The following is a 12,678-nucleotide window of genomic DNA, read 5'->3' as shown; positions in this document are numbered from 1 at the left end:
TATCTTGAGGCCACGAGTTAGTATCTTGAGGCCACGAGTTAGTATCTTAAGGCCACGAGTTACTATCTTGAGGCCACGAGTTACTGTCTTGAGGCCACGAGTTAGTATCTTAAGGCCACGAGTTAGTATCTTGAGGCCACAAGATAGTTATAATTAATTTTTTTGCCAAAGTGGGACTGGGGGTATCCGTAAAAAATAGTCCATCACAACACTGCAACAATTACAATATTTGTTTATACTATTATTATTAGTCGTCGTAGTTGTATTAATTAACTAACAATTAAAATAGATTTAGTAACAATGTTGATTATTAAGCAATTTAAGTTACTTGACGTATGTTTTAAGTTCACTCTCATTCCGCTCTTTGTGTCACAGAGGCTAGGTTTTTTTATCATCAGTTTTATGTTCACTGTGACGACGGTTAAAATAAAAATAAAGGTTTTTTTAAATAATAAAATAATCATGGAGGGTCAAATTACTCAAAATGAGTATTAAATGAATTAAATACACAATTAAATTGTTAATAAAACATAATGCCATTCAATACATTTTTTAATTTATCTTTGAAATAACTAAATGTGCCTAAACTAGAAACCTTTCAAAATGGATTTATTTGGTCTTTCTAGTTTAGGCACATTTGCCACATAGCAGTTATGGGTGATCACATAACAGTAAAACATCTGATGTTGACTTTTGTGGTTTAAGTAATTTAAATGTTGACAACATAAAAAATGTGCCTAAACTAGAAACCTTTCAAACTTCTTTTGATTTTGATTTATTTGTGTGTGCATGTGGGTGTGTGTGTTTTTCTATTCATTGAATTCTCAGTCATGGAAAATATTTGCACAAAAGACAAGGTTTTATAGCACAGTTATGTATTACAAATATTAAAATAATTTAAAATTAACAATTTTATAATGTAAAATATGCTGAATCTATATTGTTTTAGATTTTTTTTTCAAGTCCCCAAAATGCTGCTTGTCCCCTTTCACTCATGACATTTGCAGTTATTTATTTATTTTTATATCCTTTGGTCGAGTTAATCCAAAATCCAAATTAAACCAAATGGGAAAAAAATTATCAAAATAAACAATGAATAATATACACATTTTTTGTCATTGATTTGTCATTGATTTTGTCTCTATCTTGAGGCCACGAGTTGCTATCTTGTGGCCACGAGTTACTATCTTGAGGCCACGAGTTAGTATCTTGTGGCCACGAGTTACTATCTTGAGGCCACGAGTTACTATCTTGTGGCCACGAGTTACTATCTTGAGGCCACGAGTTAGTATCTTGAGGCCACGAGTTACTATCTTGTGGCCACGAGTTAGTATCTTGAGGCCACGAGTTGCTATCTTGTGGCCACGAGTTACTATCTTGTGGCCACGAGTTAGTATCTTGTGGCCACGAGTTAGTATCTTGTGGCCACGAGTTACTATCTTGTGGCCACGAGTTAGTATCTTGAGGCCACGAGTTACTATCTTGAGGCCACGAGTTAGTATCTTGAGGCCACGAGTTACTATCTTGAGGCCACGAGTTAGTATCTTGAGGCCACGAGTTACTATCTTGTGGCCACGAGTTAGTATCTTGAGGCCACGAGTTACTATCTTGAGGCCACAAGATAGTTATAATTAATTTTTTTTACCAAAGTGGGACTAGAGGGGCTCCGTACAAAACAGACAAAAAGTAAGATAAAAAAGTCTTCTAAATTATCCAGACAAGTGCTACAAATTGATACTAGCTATTTATTAGACACTAGTACCTTTTGTAATTGTTAGTAGATCAGAATTTCATATTGTTTTTTGACCATATTGTTAACAACGGCTGCTCCTCATTAAATATTTTTGCTCAGTTTGGGCCTCTGAATAAAAATATGTTATTCCATTTTTTTTTTGTCCTTGAATTTGAGCGAGCTAGGAAAGTTAATCAAGTATGATAGCACTACTCTAACAAAAAACAGGAATTGAAACGTTTTTAAAAAGATTTTTAGATATTCAACGAACTTTTCCATTTCTGACAATTATATGTCAGGCCGCAGGCCTTACATGATTATTATCTTAAAGCTTCCGCTACGAAAAATTACGAAGCCCCCCTAGTCCCACTTTGGCAAAAAAAAAAAAAAAAATTAAGATAGCAACTCGTGCCCTCAAGATAGTAACTCGTGGCCTCAAGATACTAACTCGTGGCCTTAAGATAGTAACTCGTGGCCTTAAGATAGTAACTCGTGGCCTCAAGATACTAACTCGTGGCCTCAAGACAGTAACTCGTGGCCTTAAGATAGTAACTCGTGGCCTCAAGACAGTAACTCGTGGCCTCAAGATACTAACTCGTGGCCTCAAGATACTAACTCGTGGCCTTAAGATAGTAACTCGTGGCCTCAAGATACTAACTCGTAGCCTTAAGATAGTAACTCGTGGCCTCAAGACAGTAACTCGTGGCCTCAAGATACTATCTCGTGGCCTCAAGATAGTAACTCGTGGTCTCAAGATACTAACTCGTGGCCTCAAGATACTAACTCGTGGCCTCAAGATACTAACTCGTGGCCTCAAGACTCGTGGCCTCAAAAGATACTAACTCGTGGCCTCAAGATAGTAACTCGTGGCCTCAAGATACTAACTCGTGGCCTCAAGATAGTAACTCGTGGTCTCAAGATACTAACTCGTTATACTATCTTGAGACCACGAGTTACTACCTTGTGGCCACGAGTTAGTATCTTGAGACCACGAGTTAGTATCTTGAGGCCACGAGTTAGTATCTTAAGGCCACGAGTTACTATCTTGAGGCCACGAGTTACTATCTTGAGGCCACGAGTTAGTATCTTAAGGCCACGAGTTAGTATCTTGAGGCCACGAGTTACTATCTTGAGGCCACGAGTTAGTATCTTAAGGCCACGAGTTAGTATCTTGAGGCCACGAGTTAGTATCTTAAGGCCACGAGTTAGTATCTTGAGGCCACGAGTTAGTATCTTGAGGCCACGAGTTAGTATCTTAAGGCCACGAGTTACTATCTTGAGGCCACGAGTTACTGTCTTGAGGCCACGAGTTAGTATCTTAAGGCCACGAGTTAGTATCTTGAGGCCACAAGATAGTTATAATTAATTTTTTTGCCAAAGTGGGACTGGGGGTATCCGTAAAAAATAGTCCATCACAACACTGCAACAATTACAATATTTGTTTATACTATTATTATTAGTCGTCGTAGTTGTATTAATTAACTAACAATTAAAATAGATTTAGTAACAATGTTGATTATTAAGCAATTTAAGTTACTTGACGTATGTTTTAAGTTCACTCTCATTCCGCTCTTTGTGTCACAGAGGCTAGGTTTTTTTTATCATCAGTTTTATGTTCACTGTGACGACGGTTAAAATAAAAATAAAGGTTTTTTTAAATAATAAAATAATCATGGAGGGTCAAATTACTCAAAATGAGTATTAAATAAATTAAATACACAATTAAATTGTTAATAAAACATAATGCCATTCAATACATTTTTTAATTTATCTTTGAAATAACTAAATGTGCCTAAACTAGAAACCTTTCAAAATGGATTTATTTGGTCTTTCTAGTTTAGGCACATTTGCCACATAGCAGTTATGGGTGATCACATAACAGTAAAACATCTGATGTTGACTTTTGTGGTTTAAGTAATTTAAATGTTGACAACATAAAAAATGTGCCTAAACTAGAAACCTTTCAAACTTCTTTTGATTTTGATTTATTTGTGTGTGCATGTGGGTGTGTGTGTTTTTCTATTCATTGAATTCTCAGTCATGGAAAATATTTGCACAAAAGACAAGGTTTTATAGCACAATTATGTATTACAAATATTAAAATAATTTAAAATTGACTATTTTATAATATAAAATAGGCTGAATCTATATTGTTTTAGATTTTTTTTTTCAAGTCCCCAAAATGCTGCTTGTCCCCTTTCACTCATGACATTTGCAGTTATTTATTTATTTTTATATCCTTTGGTCGAGTTAATCCAAAATCCAAATTAAACCAAATGGGAAAAAAATTATCAAAATAAACAATGAATAATACACACATTTTTTGTTATTGATGTGTTGAGCGTTAATATCATTGAATATACAAAAAGTAAAAGAAAAAACTTTTTAGAAATGTTGAAATACAAAAAGTTCTTCTTTAGAGTAAGAAAAGGCACCAAAAAAGTGTGCTTTACCACGTGTGCTTTTTTTCAGTGTTCACATCACAACGTTGTAATGTTTGCATGAATTTTTTTCTTTACAATTTGTTAGTATTTTGTGATGATTTTGAGACAATTTTAGAAAAAAGATGTCAATCACTGATATCACAACCAGTCCTTAATTTGTGGGTCAAACTAAAATAAAGTCAAAGATGTTCATAAATACTTCCCACACTCTAAAAAATGCGGGGTTGTTTTAACGCAATTTTGGGTCAAATATGGACAAACCCAAACGTTGGATTAAAAAATGCAATTAATACATTTAACCCAACAGCTGGGTTTGTCCATATTTGACCCAAAATTGGGTTAAAACAACCCAGCATTTTTTAGAGTGCATCACCTTTTATGGGAGAACAACAAAGTGAACTCAATTTTTTTTGAGAATGTCCCAAACTCAGAAAAAAATAACTCATTAGACAAACTCAATGTAATTGAGGGTAAGATATACATCTAACAAATACGTGTAGCCAGTAACCGCAACTCATAAAAGCAAATTCAGGAAATTAAATGTAATTGAGTTGGGTCAACTTAATTTGGTAAAATAAAGTTTAAATGAAATTGATTCATTTTTTTTTTAAATGACTTTTCAATCTTGTCAAACTTATTTGTGAGACAAACTGCAATAAAGTTAAAAAGTCAAAAGTCAAAGATGTTCATATACTTCCCCATCACCTTTTATGGGAGAAAAACAAAGTGAACTCAACATTTTTCAAAAATGTCCCAAACTCAAAAAATAACTCATTAGACAAACTCAATTTAATTGAGGGCAGGATATACACATCCAACAAATATAGTTACCCCAACTCATAAAAACAAATTCTTGTAATGAAATGTAATTGAGTTGGATCAACTCAATTTGGTTAAATAAAGTTTAAAAGAAATTGATTCATTTTTTAAAATTACTTTTCAATCTTGTCAAACTTAAAATAAAAAATGTAATTGGTGAATTAATTTGCCAATTACCACAAAATAAGTGACCACAAAAAAAAAATAGTAAGGAAAATCAATCACAACACTGCAATTACAATATTAGTTTATACTGTTATTATTATCGTTAATAATAATTAACTACATAATTAAAATAGATTTAGTAACAATGTTGATTATTAAGCAATTTAAGTTACTTTTTAAGACTTTTTAAGTTTGTGTGTGTGTGTGAGAGAGAGAGAGAGAGAGAGAGAGAGAGAGAGAGAGAGAGAGAGAGAGAGAGAGAGAGAGAGAGAGAGCGAGAGAAAAAGAGAGAGTGTCTGTTCGTGTGTGTGTTCATGTCATGTCACAAATCATAAATTGTTTCTTCAACTTATTAAAATATCTTACTTTACTGCAAATATCTGTTTCTGCTTCTTATAGTGTGTGATTTATAAAATAAAATCACACATATTGTGTCTGGTCAATTTATATCAGAATATTAAGCCGATATTAAAATACACGAAATGTCCTGTATCATAGCTACATGAATGATCTTTGCAGCAAAAAACGGCGTGAAAATCAGTTCGTTTTTCAGTGAGATTAAATGCGCTGACTGCTCGTTTCACCTGCCATACTGAGCGGAGCGGGTGATCGGTTTAAAGTGGCGGCCCTACGGCTCATCCGTGCCAGTTGGCAGTAGCGGTCGATCGGGGCTGATCATTACATAGATCAGACAGTGGGAAAACCCCAACCGTCTCAATTCATGTGCATTGCGAGAGGCTGCTTCCTTGTCATTTACAAACAAAACAAAACTGTTGTGAGGCAAGCTGTAGCAGCAAACAAGCTAAATAACCCAGAAATTATTCTCATGAGCTGTCGTTGGGTTGGATAAACAGGGTTGGATTGTTGTGAGACAAGCTGTACAGCAAACAAGCTAAATAACTCAGATTTATTTTTATAAGCTGTCGTTGGGTTGGATTGTTTCACCCCAGTGTGTGCGTGGCCTTAACACACTATCTGGAAGCAAATAAGCGACATAACTATTTTAAATTTAACAGCCACTTACTTTGGAAACCATCTGAATTTATTTGTTTCGAATTTACCTCTCAAATTTAAACAGACCTTTGGAAATTCTTGATTTATATTTTAATATTTTTCAATGCTCACAAATTCAGATACAAAAAAATCAACTTACAGAATTTCAGATAAAATAGTTTTTATCTGAAATTCAAAAATTGAAATTGAAAATCAAAAGTTTATTTTCTTGCAAGAAAACAATTCCGAAACTGGCACTCAACGTGTTTGAAAATACACAATAAACCTTGTGCAGTTAAAGCTTCAATTGTTCTTTTTTCTATTTCCCATTAACAGTTAAAATAATATTTCTACGGTTTTCTACAGGTTATATAATTAATTAATTAATTAATTAATTAATTCTACAGGTTGCACTATAAAATAAATACAATAACATTTCATACTAGTATTATTAAAAATTAACAGTGTAATAGGTGGTTTGCAGTCACGTGATTGTGTTGACGCGCGGAACGGAGATGGAGGGCAAGGAGTGAAGAGCGCAATGGACGAGATGGAGGAAAATCCGTACTGTACTACTTTAGAAGCTATTACAAGAGAAATATATAAACAGAAAATCGAAACATATGTTGGACGTGATCCTTACGTTATGAAGAGGACCGATTTTCAACTGAATTGAGAGATTTGCCATCGAGGCTAGATATCAGCAACTAACTCGTCTTACAGACATACTTTGACTTTACAAAATTCTGCAACTGGTACGTTACACAAACAGCCACATAAGTGTATTTAAACACCCGAATAATGTAATTATCAGCCACATAAATAATGTATACTCACATTTGACGAAGTGATCACTGCACACACACACAGGCATTTTCCCATTCGGTTGCTCCCGACCGCAGACGTACGTTTGCAAGGCATTTTCCCCGGTGTTTTTCTGTCAATTTCTTGTATTTTCCCCCTTATGAACAACAACTTTTGGCACACGATAAGAAACTCCTCGTGTTTTGATCGATTTGAGCAACCATAAACGACGCAAAAGATAGGCATTTTGAGTGTGTTATAGTGCTTCCTAATATAGAAAATCACTTCCTGCCCTCCATCTCCGTTTCGTGCCATGGCAACGCAGTGGCGTGACGTCACGTGAAAACAAGCTATTCTGTACTTTAATATGGTAAGAAATTACAGTAAAATAATGTTATTTAATTTGCAGTATGCTTAACAGTACTGTTGTTAGTGTTACGGTAATTTTACTGTTAAATGAAATACAGCAAGTACTGGATAATTGTTGCCAGTAAGTTACTGTTAATTTGACAAGAAATTTTTTACAGTGTACACAACAATGTCTACATGTGAAGGCGAAGGTTAGTCCTTCTCGCCGTCCTCATGTACCTTAAAACCCAGGAAACCATCCTATGCAGCCTATGTCTAGTTTGCAGCAGATAGAAATACGCCGTCTAGAAAGGAAACCTGTTGATGCTGCTTTTAACTATTCTTGTTAACCATATTTTCATCTACACACCCAAACATCTTTGTAAAGTTTCCTGTGTTTAGCTGCTGTTTGACTTCACACCCTAACTACTGTTCGATCACACACATTCTCCTTATCTCTTGTTTGATCAAACCCTGCACATATTCAATTCGCACTTGAGATACAATGAGCTATTAATATGTTTCCATGATGCTTGGTCCTCTATGATCTGCAGAACAATCTGTTCTCAAACAAAGCTTACATTAACTTCTAACAGTTTGATTATATCTTAAGCTTACTCTAACTTATGCAGTTCTACCAGCTTAAATAATGCCCTTTGGATTATGTGAACATCTTCCATTAAATGCTTATGAGTATATGTTGGGTTATATAATTATTTTCCTTTAAAGGAGAACTCTGGCGCAAAATGAACCTTTGGTCTAATTACACATTGTTACCTAGTCAACAGTTCTCTGAGATTTGTTTTCGTGATTGCCGAATGTAAATAGTTTTATCTCTAAAAACTGTTTAGCCTATAACGCTAGTATATAGGGCATAGAGTAATGACAAATAAAAATCGCTTGTTATTACCACTAACAAGGCTCAAAATAGCCCCACACCAAAACGACAGCATAATAAGAGTCCCTACATTCAAACCGAAGCATTGAGAACTTTGTCAGTGTCCATACAGTTTAATAAAAAGATATTTTATACACACAGTCAACTTTGCGAATACAGGAAGAAGCCATCTTTGAAAAATAGTCTCTACCAGTCGATCCATGAATGCCGATCCAAGTGCGCTGGTGAGATGTGAATAAGGTGATAAGGTGAGCGTGAACAGTAGGCTACGTGTACATACTGAAGAGAAGAAAATAGTTTGTGTTAATGTTTCTTCCGGAAACAACGGACCATATGAGACTCTGCACAGTTCAGCGCACATGGATTGGCGTTCGTAGATCGACTGGTATAGAGACTATTTTCAAAGATGGCTTCTTCCTGTATTCGCGAAGTTGACTGTGTATAAAATATCTGCTTATTAAACTGTATGGACACTGACAAAGTTCTCAATGCTTCGGTTTGTATGTTGAGACCCTTATTATGCTGTCGTGTTAGTGTGGGGCTATTTAGAGCCTTGTTAACAAGCGATTTTTATGTGTCATTACTCTATACTGGCGTTATACTAGCATTATAGGCTAAACTGTTTTTAGAGATAAAACTATTTACATTCGGCAATCATGAAAACAAATCTCAGATAACGGTTGACTAGGTGACAATGTGTAATTAGACCAAAGGTTCATTTTGCGCCGGAGTTCTCCTTTAAATACTTATGAGTACATACTTTTCAACGTTAGTAAAAGTTACACACACATCTATCACATCTTAATGAAATAAAAGAAAACATATAAAAGAAAATAAAAGATCATATATGAAAGAAAAGAAACATATAAGTGTAAATGTAAAAATTAGCCATTACAGCTTCCATAACTGTGACGATGGTTAAAATTAATAAGGATTTTTTTTAAAATAATAAAAAAGCATATGTGAAAAATGTATTATACAACAAATTGTGAAATAAAAATGTCAACCGTAAAATAATCATAGAGGGTCAAATTACTCAAAATGAGCATTAAATAAATTAAATACACAATTAAATTGATAATAAAACATAAAGTCATTCAATATATTTTTGAATTATAGCTACTTTGAAATAACTAAATGTGCCTAAACTAGAAACCTTTCAAAATGGACTTATTTGGTCTTTCTAGTTTAGGCACATTTGCCACATAGCAGTTATGGATGATCACGTCACAGTAAAACATCTGATGTTGACTTTTGTGGTTGAAGTAATTTAAATGTTGACAACATAAAGAAAAATGTGCCTAAATTATAGACCTTTCAAACCTTATCTTTTGATTTATGTGTTTGTGTGCATGTGGGTGTGTTTGTGTGGGTGTCTGTGCGTGCGTGTGCGTTTTGTTTCGTTTTGTCCTTATTTATTAGTGCTTATTCTTTAGGTACTACTTTTTTAAAGATACTAGTACTTATTAACTAGATTTTAGTGTTTATAGAATTGGTACTCGAACGTATTCATTAGTTGCAAGTACTTATAATTAGATACTACTTGTTCATTAGCTACTAGTATTTATTCAATAGATACTTATTCAAATCTTATATTATAAAAGTAAGATAAAACGTTTTCTAAATTACTGCCAGTAATCCAGACAAGAGCTACAATTAGATACTAGTACCTATTTCACTATATCTTTTGTAATTGTTACTCTTATCTTATAGTCACAATTGCTTTTTTACTATAGTCTTATGTTATGAGTAGTCAGAATGGCCACTGCAGAGTTCAATAAAAAATTGTAGTAAAATTAAAAAATCTTAGTAACATTTGGAATAAATACTATGTTATAACTATATCCATTGGATAAGTACTAACAGCTATTTTATAGGTAGTATCTAATGACGTAGTACTATATTTATTGAATACATACTAGTATCTATCTAGTAATAGTTACTAGTATCTAAAAAATAGGTATTAGTACCTAATGAATAGTAACTAGTATCTAATATACATACTAGTCAGAACTGAATAGTTGATATCTGAATGACAGATCCCCATAGAAGTCAATGGCAAGAAATTAAATTTGTAACAAGTAACAGAAGAATAGTTAGTCACTATCTAAATAAGTAGTATCTAATTATAAGTACTAGTATCTAATGAATAAATACCATACCAATTTGAATTTAATAGGCACTAGAATCTAATGAATGAGTACAAATAAATAAGCACTAGTATCTAATAAATAAGGACTAGTACCTAAAGAAAAGCACTAGTATGGAATAGATACTATCTAAAAAATAAGTACAAGAAGCATGTTGGTTCGGTTTAAATTATTAAATGTTAAAATGGCCTGCCATAATGTTTAATATGCTATGTGAATGTCCTCATTTCAGTGTCATCACGGTAGGTGTTGTGCAGCACTAGTTTTCCATTGCATTTTTTGCTAGTCAGACGACTCAAGAAAGACACCACTAAAACTATCCAATAATGTTTAAGGTGTGATTCCTTTTATGCATGCATGTGGATTGTACTTTTTAAAAGTTTGGGATAGTAAGAATTGTAAGGAAGCTGAATTATATAACTTAAGATGCTGACCTACAATCCTTGAAAAGATTTTTATTTGATTAAACAACTTTGTTTTTGTTTTATTATTATTATTATTATTATTAATGTTTTATATTTCTTGTGACTGTTTTTCTGTTGACTTATCTGTCCATTTTGTACCCCATTATAAAGACCGCGGGGTGGATGAGAGGGATTGGTAGATAGGTTGTTGTTTGTTACGTTTCTTTTTGGCGTGTTTATTGTCAAAATGTAAAATCTAATAAAAAAAAACAACAACAACAACTTTGTTTTTCTCATTACAGTCAAACTCGTATGCTATGGAAGTGCACTACTGCAGTATACGCATAGACATAAAGAACAGAAGAATCTGTTTTCTTATTCCAAATGACCTAAGACACCCAAAGCTCTCCCTAACTTCAGCTCCCATATTTCAGTGGAGCTGAAGTTTGAGTTTTGATGGCAAGAGTCTTTGGCAATTATGTTATGTCGCTCTCAGAGTCAGTGGCGGCTGGTGAAAAGTATTGTAGGGGGGGCTGAATAATAGGGGGGTCTTAGGGGGGTCTTGGGGGGTCCCCCCCCCCCCCCCCCAGAAAATTTTGAATTTAGTAGATGTGATTTCCTGCATTCTGGTGCATTTTAGGCCTTAGGCCATGCCCTTACCTATACCAATAAAATAACTTAAACCAGTCAATACCAATGGTCAAATAATACAATAATAATAATAACAGTTTGACAGTTAATGATAATGAACAAGTTGCATGTTTATTATGCTCTGTGTGCTGACAGAAAAAGTGCAAATGCATAATATTGATAAATTATAATATAGGTAATACAAAAAATAATAGGTAATACAACAATCTAGTTTAATCAATCCCCAGCTGTAGACTACATATTTTTGACAAATTGACAATTGGATAATGGATAACAATGTGTTGATACTTGAGAAAGAGAGAGAGAGAAAAGGCTCTGAAAGAGAGGGTGGGACAACATTCTTGAGGGTAACACCCAAGTATGAAAAGAAAGTTGATTTTAACTAGTATGAAACACAGTAATCTAGCTCAGAACTTAAAAACATCAAAAACAAAGCAAACACACAGGTATTAATATTCCTATAACTATTTTAATATCAAATGTGTGTGAAACAGTGTTTATGTGAGTGAGTGAGTGAGTGAGTGACAGAGACAGACAGGTCAATTCCCACGACTAACTTTACATTATTTCCACTCGACGTCACTGGCGCTGCCATTCTGCTCTCATCTGAGGTAAAAAAAATGTCCCGTGGTGCGCGTGCACGGTGCACTCCCCTAATCTGATACTGTGGGCGATATTTTCAGCGCCCCCAAACCATACAATTTGACGACGCTGATTGGCGAAATATAAACTTTTTTGCATAGCAACCGGGGAACCATTGGCTTAAATTCCAGCACTGTGGGGCTGAGCGAACTGGCGCCCTGAGAAGACAGCCAATGGGCTCTATGCACGGCGGTATTTCCGGTGAAGCATTAGGGATGCTCGATAACTTCCGCCGATCGTAGAGTCCAATGCAATACCGAGAATTTATATTGAATTTTATACTCCATGGTTATACTAAAGAAACGTTAGTCACAAAAACAGATAAAACAGACACCCCTCGTTGTGTTTATGCTTCTTTTTAAAATTATATTAAATAAAAATAACTATATATAAAATTACATCTAAACGTATGTACGTTTCATTTCAAAGACTGGAGGACAGTACATTTTGAAGACTCTGCCATAATCCCGTTTTCCTCGGTTTTCCTCCGCTTTAATCTCCACAAACGGAAATGGACGAGCATCCTTGCGTCAAATGCGGAATTTATGCGTGCATATAGCCCATTGGCTATACTACTACACCAACATGATAAAAGTAACGAAAGTGAATGCAAATATCATGAGTTCAA

The sequence above is a fragment of the Pimephales promelas genome, chromosome 25 (assembly GCF_988280905.1).
Source record: "Pimephales promelas chromosome 25, fPimPro1.hap1.1, whole genome shotgun sequence".
In the NCBI taxonomy this organism is placed as follows: domain Eukaryota; kingdom Metazoa; phylum Chordata; class Actinopteri; order Cypriniformes; family Leuciscidae; genus Pimephales; species Pimephales promelas.
Note: the sequence above shows the minus strand (reverse complement) of the source record.